Source organism: Tupaia chinensis, unplaced genomic scaffold (genome assembly GCF_000334495.1).
Source record: "Tupaia chinensis unplaced genomic scaffold, TupChi_1.0 Scaffold000580_1, whole genome shotgun sequence".
NCBI lineage: Eukaryota > Metazoa > Chordata > Mammalia > Scandentia > Tupaiidae > Tupaia > Tupaia belangeri.
In genome coordinates, this window is record NW_006160096.1 from 123475 (window position 1) to 133921 (window position 10447).

General features: G+C 36.9%; 2 pseudogenes; one reads left to right on the forward strand and one right to left on the reverse strand.

Annotated features, from left to right (window-relative positions):
• Positions 1–247: 247 nt before the first annotated feature.
• LOC102498689 (uncharacterized protein NKAPD1 pseudogene) lies at positions 248–718 on the reverse strand (annotated as a pseudogene).
• Positions 719–6085: 5367 nt separating this feature from the next.
• LOC102499098 (zona pellucida sperm-binding protein 2 pseudogene) lies at positions 6086–7311 on the forward strand (annotated as a pseudogene).
• Positions 7312–10447: the final 3136 nt, after the last annotated feature.

Here is a 10447-nt window from a genome sequence, read left to right on the forward strand (position 1 = left end):
ATATATGTTAAGTGGAGACATACAATGTTTCTTTTATAGCCTAACTTGCTTCACTCAGCAATAAATCTTCCATATTCATCTATTTTTTTATCAAACTTCATTTTTTATGGCTGAATAGTATTTCATGGAGTATTTGTGCCACACTTTTTAAATCCATTCATTTGTTTGTGGACATTTGGGTTGGTTCCATGTCTTTTCGATTGTGAATAATTCTACAATAAATATAGATGTGCAAGTGATTTTCTGACTAAGCATTTTTGTGGGATTTCTTTGATGTCTTGTGTTGGTGAGATTCATGAGTAAATTCTTGAACATTTGTAGATGTTCTTACCCATTGATAATATTTTACAGATCGCTACTGTCTGTTTCAAGTTCTTCAGTGTATAGCTCTTTATAACCATTGTGATCCCATTTGTCTGGCATGTTAGATTTATAATCATATAACTTCTCCCAAGATATAGCCTTTAGAATATCACCCTTCAATGTCCCATAAATTTCATTCTTTGACCTCCAATAATCTCTTTCTTTATTAAAAATCATCACTGCACTTCTGACTTGAATTTTGGGTAGCATTTTCCTTTTGGTCCCCTAGTAAGTATAGTCTGTTTCTCCAGTTCTCTTTTTACCACATGTCTGCTTCCTCCTGAATCTTATTGTGAGCATCTCTGTGCCAAATGACATTCCTCAGGGAGGCTTTTCTCAAAGGAACCCAGGACATTCTTCTATCTCTCTATACATGCACCATAGCCTCACATGGCAGGCACTTACATAATTTCTTTTCTTTTTTTCTTTTTTTTTTGGAGAGGTTTTCGGTATATGGTGCATGCGTTCACCAGACAGACAGAGAGAGACATAGAGACAGAAAGCGAGAAATCCCCCCCCCAGGGGGGATGGTCACGCCGCAATCTCTTCTCCTCCATTCTCCTCTCGGGATCTTGGGCACACATGCACATGCACCTGGCGTGAGTTTTAAGCCACCGGGTCCAGGACGCAAACTGTGTTCAACTACTTGGGAGTCCAGTGACATAACCATTATGCTAACTGCTGGTTCCCCAGTTTCTGAGGAAGTATCAGATATAAACCTTGCTTCCCAATAATTATTTTGCTTTGAAATCTTTCAAATTTTTTAAAATTTTATTTTAATTTTTTGTATGTTCAATTACCTATATAACTTACCTTATAAAGTGAATGTCCCAATATGAATACATTTCTCACCAGTCCATTTGGGATACTATACACACCAAAATAAACAGATACTAACCCATTTCTTTATCCCATAAATGTTTTGCCTATTTTTCTCCTTAATGTCTTTCCACAGGTTCTTCTCCTTCTCCTATTCTCTTCTCACACTGTATCTGTTATATAACCATTTTATATGTTTCTATATATTCTAGTAATTTAGTTTAGGCTACAGAGTGTGGACAGTCAGTATATATTAAGTGGAGACATACTGCATCTCTACTTCATAGCATGAGTTGCTTCACTCAGCAGTAAATGTTTCATATTCATCCATTTTCTGTGAAAAGTCAGGGTCTTATTTTTTATGGCTGAGTGATATTCCATGGAGTATATGTGCCAAAATTTTTAAATTCATTCTTTTGTTTATGGACATTTGGGTTGGTTCCACGTCTTAACAATTGTGACTAATGCCACAATAAACATAAATGTGCGAGCACTTTTTTGACTAAGCATTCTTCTGTCCTTTGGGTAGATTCCCAGGAGTGGGATTCCTGGATGATATGGTAGTTCTATTTGTAGATATTTGAAGAATCTCCATATTGTTCTTTGTAGTGACTGGACCATTTTACACTCCCACCAGCAGTGTAGGAAAGTTCCCCTTTCACTGCACCTCCACCAGCACTTATAATTTTTTTAGAAAATCTTAGTCATTCTGACTGGGGTTAGGTGGTATCTCATTGTGGTTTTGACTTGCATCACCCTTATGATGAGGGATGTGGAGCATTTTTACATATGTCTTTTGTCTATTTGTATGTCTTCCTTAGAGAGTTTTTTTTTAAACTCACTCTACCATCTTTTAATTGGGTTGATCATCTTTTATAAGGTAAGCCACTTGATTTCCCTGTGTATTATGATTATCAGTCCCTTATCTGAAGCAAAGTTAACAAAAATATTTTCCAGTTCCTGGGCTCTCAATTCACACTAATTAATGTGTCTTTTGTCATGTAAAAATTATTAATCTGATGTAATCTAACTTGTCTATTTTTGAGATTATTGACTGTGCTTTGGGGGTCTTATATAGAAGTCTGCCTATCCCAATGTCTCCCTGAGATTCCCCAGTGTTTTACAGCAGTAATTCTATATTTTGAGGTCTTAAGTTTAGATCCACTTTGAGTTAAGTTTATCAATGGTGTGAGGTAGAGGTTTAGATTCAACTTTCTGCAGGTGGATATCCAGTTTTTCCAGCACCATTTGCTAAAGATATTTTTCTTTTCTCACTGGATTGACTAGTATACTTTGTCAAAAATCATTTGGCTTTGTGTTCAAGAGTTTATTTCTGTTGTCTTGATTCTGTTCCATTGGTCCACCTGTCTGTTTTTTGTGCCAATACTATGCTGTTTTGATTATCACAGCTTTATAGTATACTTTCAGGTCAGGGAGTGAGATGCTGCCCACTCCACTCTTCTTACACAGAATTGCTTTTGCAGTACGAGGTCCTTTATGATTCCAGACAAATTGTATGATTGTCTTTTCTGGATTTGTAAAGACTTTCTCTGGTACTTTGATTGGGCTTGCATTAATTATGTAGATTAATTTGTGTATAATTGCTATTTTGATTATATTAATTCTTCCAATCCAGGAACATGGAACGTTCTTCCCCTTTTTTGTCCTTTTCCATATATTTTTTATCTTGTCATAGTTCTCCTTGTGGAGGTCTTTAACTTCTTTGGTTGAATTTTTTTCCTAGTTATATTATACTTTTTCTGGCTATGGTAAATGAATTTTTTCGTAGTTATATTATACTTTTTCTGCCTATGGTAAATGAAATTACTTTCTTCAGTTCTATCTCAGTCTGCCTAGTGTCCATATATAGAAATGCTATCAACTTCTATATGTTAATTTTGTATTCTGCAACTTTACTGTATTTGTTTATTAATTTCAGGAAGTTTTTCCTGAATATCATTGGGTTTTCTGTATGTACAATCATGTCTTCCGCAAATGCAGATAATTTCACCTCTTCTTTTCTTATTTGAATGTCTTTTATTTTATTCAATTTTCTTATTTTGTTGCCAAGAACTTCCAGTACTATATTGAAAAGGAGAAGAGAAAGTGGGCATTTTTGTCTTGTGCCAGTTTTTAGCAGAAAAACTTTAATCTTTTCCCATTCATGATGATGTTAGCTATGGCTTTTTTATAGATAGGTTTTATTGTGTTGTGGAATGACCCTTCTATGCTAATGTTGCTGAGTCTTGATCATGAAAGGATGCTGTACCTTGTCAAATGTTTTTTTTCTGTATCAATTGATATTATCAAATGATTTTTCTCTTTCTTTTTGTTAATATGGTGCATTACATTTATAGTTTTGTGTATGTTGAGCCATTTTTGCATCCCTGGAATAAAGTCTACCTGGTTATGATGTGTATTCTTTGTTACATGTTGTTAGATAAGGTTTGCAAATATATTATGTCTATATTGATCAGGAATCTTTTAAAATTTTTATTATGTTATCTTTCATTTTCTGAAGTTTGAAAGTTTGATATTCCTAGTTTGATATTTTTCTTTTTTAGGTAATTATTCTTTTTTGTGTAATCTTAAATTCCTGGATCTTATAATAGATTCCTAGATAGGAGATGTGGTGTATGACATTAATTTGGGAATATTATTAACCATTATTTCTTCAAAATTTCTTTTGTTCCTTCCTCTCATTCTTTTCTTTCTGTTGTCTCCTTTATAAATATCTTTACATCTATGTCATTGTCACAGTACTCAAATAGTCTATTCCTTTTCTAGAAAGAAATATTTTAACTTTATTCATTTATTTATTTATTTAAATTTGACAATACAGGTTACAGAGTGAGTCAGAGTGAATGAGAGAGATAATGAGAGCGAGAGAGAAGAAAAGTGAGAAAACAAGTTGACAGTTTTGGAATCAAACTGCAGTCAGCCATGTGGGAGTCTAACATTTTTTGAGAGGTTTTTGCTATAGGGCACGTGTGCTCACCAGAGAGACAGAGAGAAATGCAGAGACAGAAAGCGAGAAATCACCCCCAGGGGGATGGCCATGCCATAATCCCTTCTCATCCATTCTCTTCTTGGGATCTTGGGCATGCATACACATGCCCTTGGCATGAGTTTAAGCCACTTTGTCCAGGACTTGAACCATGGTCAACTACATGGGAGTTCAGTGACATAGCCATTACACTAACTGCTGGTCCCTTGGGAATCTAGCATTTCTAATCACCATCATGTCACTTAACAGCCCAAGTCTATTTCTTTTTTTAAACTTTATTATTATTTTTTTTTTGCTTTTCAGTTTTGGTAATTTGCATTGAAGTAGTCTCAGGCTCAAGATTCTTTCCTCAGTAGTCCACTAATGAATTATTTGAAGACATTCTTTATGTTTGAGGATTTTTTTAATCTATAGTATTTTTTTAAAATTTTCATCCCCCTCCTTATAGTATTCATTCTTGCATGGTATCTATATTTTCCATTAAAACCCTTAGAATATTAATTATTCTTTTAAAAATATATTCCTGATCTAATATTCCCAGAACTCTTGCTGTATTTGACTCTGAATCTGATGTTTCAATCTCTTCAAATTCTGTCTTTTCCATTTATAATATAGTTTTATATATATTGTGAGGACCTGGTAGAGCTTCTATAGGCAAAAATCTGCAAAAGTGTGGAGGCACCCTCATGAGTAGCTCCCTTGGAGTCTTTAACTCCAGATTTGTCTACCCTGTGCTTCCAGCTTTCTGTTCATTACAGTCCAATTTTTCCTACCCCAATACTAGACCTCATGAAAGTTTCTTTGTAAATTTCTTCTAAGTTGTGATTCTCTATACCTTTCTTCTTTCCATCTTGGGAGGCATCAATTTGCTTCATGACCTCACTTCTCTATGGATCTGAGAGTTGATTTTTTTTCAGTTTGTATACTTTAAAAAAAGTAGAGAGTGGTGATTTCTAAGCTTCTTACATTCTAGACCAGAAAATTCAACTCATTTTTATAAAAAGGGATCTCACTCTAGTCAACAGTCCAAGGGTTCAGTCAGGGTGACACTAATTGAAAAGTGACCATTAACTATATCAGTATAGTCATGTACAAATAATACTTTAGAAATAAGTAGCCATTATTTCAAATAAAATAGGCCTGCATAACAAATAGCTGTTGGGGAAATGTTAAACTCATTTTAACCCTTAGTGATCTTAGAAAATAAATGCTTGGGGTTAATTTTGTGGTGCCTTCTGTCATGGGATATAGGCAGAGATGTGATTCCCCCAAGTTGGTTCAATGCAGGCTGCAGCAACTCCAGGTAACTTTCTCTTTTTACCTTTGTGACTTCAGTGAATTCAAAAGATGTTCATCAGTTGGTGAGTCTTGGCTTACTAGGCACCATCTTTTGGAATAAAAATGGAGTAACAGTATAGTTTCCAAGCAGTCTTTGTGCCAAAAAATGGAATGCAACTGTATTGAATTCCCTTGGTCTTGAAATGCTGAACTGCATTTCTGTTTCAGATACAGTAAAGCTCACCCTGAGTGCCCCATAAAATACCTGTACAAGGAGAGTGCACAGTGGGCACAACATGACCATCAGAGTCATGGACAGAAGCACTGATTTAAGGCATGAAGGTGGAACATATACTTTCTTTTGCCCAGTTCTGCAAGTAGAAAAGACACATGCACTTTCTGGATCCACAATCTACAAAAAAAGTCCATCTCTTTCTTCCTTCTATTGATATTCTCTGGCTTGAGAGATAAAACTGAGACTACATCTCAGATGGGATGGATGGTTGAGATTAGTGTTGGTCCAAGAACACAAGTATGTCCCTGTAGGAGGCTATGATACAGGGATTAGGTCTCCATTTGATGACCACAAGATGACCTTCCACGGTATTCATATTGATTTATTCTGAGTGTCTGTGTGAGTCAGCCATTTCCATAGTTACAGGTGAGCTGTGCACCCAGGGTGGATTTGTGGAGTTCAGGTCTACAGCCACTATACAAAATCAGTTGCTAACTTAGGTACCCTCAGCGTGCTAAATTCATCTTGTTAGTCTGTCTTCAAAGCTTAGCTTTAAGGACTGGTACAATTTTACATACCCTTAAATGGATGTGAAACAAGGTGTAAGTTTGAAGGTAAAAAAGTCTATGAGAATAAAATGCATGTTCTCTGGATGGATCTTCCACCAAGTAAGATATCCAGAATGCAGTGAATTCAGAATGACAGTGAATTGCTACTGCAGCAGTTATGATATGGTACTGAATGACAATGTCAAAAGTCTTCCTCTTCCAGTGACATCAGTGAAGCCACGTCCCATTGTCTTGATCTTGCAAATCTACCCAGACAACTCTTGCCAACTACTTTATGAAGAAAATTAATACCTTATTGTGGCATACCTTCATCAACCAATTTACATGGAACCAAGAGTCCTAAACAGGAATGACCCCAACATCAAGCTGGTCTTAGATGACTGCTAGAAAACATCTACTACAGACCCAGACTTTCTTCCTCAGTGGAATATCATCATGGATGGCTGTGACTATAACCAGGATAAGTAAAAAACTACTTTCCAACCAGTTGGCTCCTCCACCACCCATCCCTATCACTATAGAGATTTGATGTGAAGACCTTACCTTTGTATTAGAAGCTCAAGGTCTCTCTAGCCTGACCTACTTCCACAGAAGTTCCTTGATCTTTAGCTAACTCTTCCCCGAGTCTCTTCTGTGTTCTGTGACTTTCCCTGTCACCTAGTCACACCAAGGTCTCTCTAGCCTGACCTACATCCACAGAAGCTCCTTGATCTTTAACTAACTCTTCCCCGAGTCTCTTCTTTGTTCTGTGACTTTCCCTGTCACCTAGTCACAAACAAGGGGCCTCTGAAGAATAGAAAATGACAGTCAGTTGCTCAGGACTTATTCTTCTGTTTTCAGACAACTCTTCATTCAGAGATGTTGCAAAATCTTGTAAAGGGTACATAACTACTGGATATGTTGCTTATAAATCAATGGTGGCTGTGGCTGCCTTGGCATATGTGGTGGCAGTTCTAGGCCTCATCTTTCACTCACTCAAGGAAAAGTCACGACAAAAATCAATAAATCACTTTCAGATAAAGCCGTTAAAGAAAAAATAAAAGAAAGAAAAGTGTTTTATGCTTTACATAATTTGTATCATAAAAGAAAATAGCCAAAGAAAACTGTTAACAAGGAAGTAAAGTATGGACACTAATCATGTACTCTCGCTCCCTTTGCATGTCCCACATAAAAAACATATGAGGAGAGATGTGTACAAAAGTGAGCTGGATAAGGAAGAATTACCTCTGAGGATCTGTCTAGAGATAGTACAGAAGAGATATAAAGTGTAAAGGAGGTGAGGGTTGAGTCAAAAGAGGGCACAATAAAGGATATGGATTTTGGATAATCATACTCAAGAAATTGAGTATGAGAAGGTTGAGAGACTCAGAACTGTAGCTTCCTTCACTGATCTATTGCTGTTCAATGTATGGATATGGTTGGAAAATCACTCAGAATAAACAGAATTTGGTGGCTTCTCTTTTCCTGCTTGTTGGCCTCGGAGGACTAATTTTTTACTGGGGAGTCCATTTCTTTGGCAAGGTGAGCTTGAGACAGAATTAGATTGTGGCAACTGGGAGAGTCCAGAAATGTGGAGGAAACATTTCTGTTCTGAAGCAAGATAGCACTGGACAAGGAGTGTATGTATTGAGGATGAGGAAGGAGGGGTGTGTGTGTATGTGTGTGAAGGAGGGGCATTATCCACAGTTAAATCTGTGTTTCAGTCCCTCAAAGTTCCTGAGGTCAGCAGATACTTGAATTTCTCTAATGTTTTTAATGCCTCATGATTGTTATGGACAAAAGTAATATGTGGAAGCCCTAATCCCATGTTATGGTTTTTGAAGAGGGGCTTATAGGAGTCAACTAGGTTTAAAGTCCAAAGTGAGAACCTCATGAGGATATTAATGTCCTTATAAAAAGAGAGTGATCAGCGTCTGCTTTCTCTCCACTGTAAAAACACAGAAGACAATCATGTGCAAGTCAGAAAGAGAATATTTTCCAGATAATAAATATGCTTGCACTTGATCTTGGACTACCACCATCCTAAACTGTGATAAATAAAAATTGTTGTTATAACTATCCAATCTAAAAATCTCATTATGGCACTCAATTGCATTAAAGCACTACCATTGTTCCACTGTCCCTCTGTAATCCTGGAAGTCTCCTGTGATTCTTCCCAGTTAGATACTTAATGTGCTCCTTGGATCACTGACCACAGCTACCACATGGCAATGACAGCTGGGCACCTGACCACACAGCAGCCCCTGAAGGCTGTGTTTAGACTTCAGGCCTGTCTAATATCTGGAGTACCCCTTTCTTATTTCAATTCCTCCTCTTGTCAAGCAGTCTGTTGTCTTTGAGATGTTAAATACAGAAAATGGAGCAAGGAAAAAGAGCAATCTAGAAAACTCAGAATTGATCCAGTTTCATTGTAAAAAGTTAAAACTAGGATCAGCAAATGATATAATAATTATGTTGCTGAACTCCCACATAGTCAATCGTGGCTCATATTCTGGATCCAGCAGCTTAAAACTCATGCTGGGAAAATGTGCATGTGTGCTCAAAATCCCACAAGGAGAATGGAGTAAAAGTGGTTGGGGCAGGGCCATCCCCCAGGGGGGGTGATCTTACATTTTCTGTTTCTCTATGTATCTCTGGTGAGCACATGCTTCCAATTGCAAAAAAATCTCTTAATAAAAGCTAAAACTTGACATCTTTACAGACCATATTATAGAATAATTCCTTGCACTTTCTTACTTCTCTTAATTCATTCTCCATGACCACTAACACCTAGTAATTGCTGAAATAAAATAACAAATTTGTGAACTGTGCATAAAATTATTCTTGTTATCAAAATTCAGTAACTTGTGGCACTATGTAAAGGAAAATAGCACACAATAGAATAGCTCTGGGAAACTGCTCCCAAACTATAAAAGAACACCAACTGATTGTCATGCTGATGTACCCCCAAAGATTACAAGACCTGACCAGGTTTTCATGCACTTGGTAACTAGGGAAAAGTGAAGAGCAATGTGGTGTACCTGTGTTAGCAACAATTCAGGCCACAAAGAGACCTTCACAGATGGAAAACAGAAAAACAAAAAACAAATATTTAAACTCTAGGAAATTTTTACTACTAGCCATGTGGGTCCAGGAAGATACACACAGTCCACCTATAAAGACATGGACTCTTACCCAGCATTCCAAATAATGCAACATTGTTATGCTTGTTGATGCTGCTACTGATTGCAAAAGTACAAGTCATTCCAGACAGATTGGCTCCAGTCATACCTCTGGAGAAAGGCCAAAATTGCTCTGCAATCCTCACAGTGACGCAATGGCATTTTTGTAGAGAGGTTTGCCAAATTTGTCTCATACCATGATTTCTAAAGCGCTAAGAGTGAAGAGGCTATACTGTCAGTCACCATATTTGTCAACCCTATGATTGAGGAAAGATATGCCCACTCAAGAAAAAAAAATATGCACACTCATATGTTTATCTTTCTGTGCAGATTTGTAATGTGATGGAATCCCACTTGTCTATTTTTGGGATTATTGAAAAAGCTTTTGCACAGGAAAAGAAAAAATAGAGTGAATTGACAATCCTCAAAAAGGAGATTACAAACTCTCAGCTAAAAGACTGTTCTAGCAGAAGAAGCCGGGCCTTCAGGAGAAGGTTCCACATGGCTCCAGTGAACTAGATTTTTAAGAGAATGAAAATTTTCTATTGATAATTCTGCCTCCTACAAATGAGCTAGCAGTAGGGAGCCCCCCCCACCTCCCAGCACCCCAAGCCTTCTATCTCTGTCTCTCAGTTCCTGTATCTCCCTGCTTCCATCTTCCCTTTTTCTTTGTAATTTTTCCTTTGTACACTTCTTTTAAGAGGCACAGTTTTTCTCTGGCTCTTAACTCCACCTTTTTTCTTGTTAATTATCACTCTGCTCCTCCCACCCAGGCAGAAGCCGGGCCTTCAGGAGAAGGTTCCACATGGCTTCAGTGAACTAGATTTTTCATGTGGTGCTTGTGAGCCACACAATTTTCTATTTTGTGATTTTTTTTTAAAGTACAGTAATTACAAATTTTAAAATTTTATTTTCTTGTCTTTTTTTCTTTTTGTTGTTGTTTTTCACTCTCTGTTTCCTTTTCCTTTTTCTTGTCTCTCCATCCTCCAATATTCTTTCAATGTGTTTTTAGATG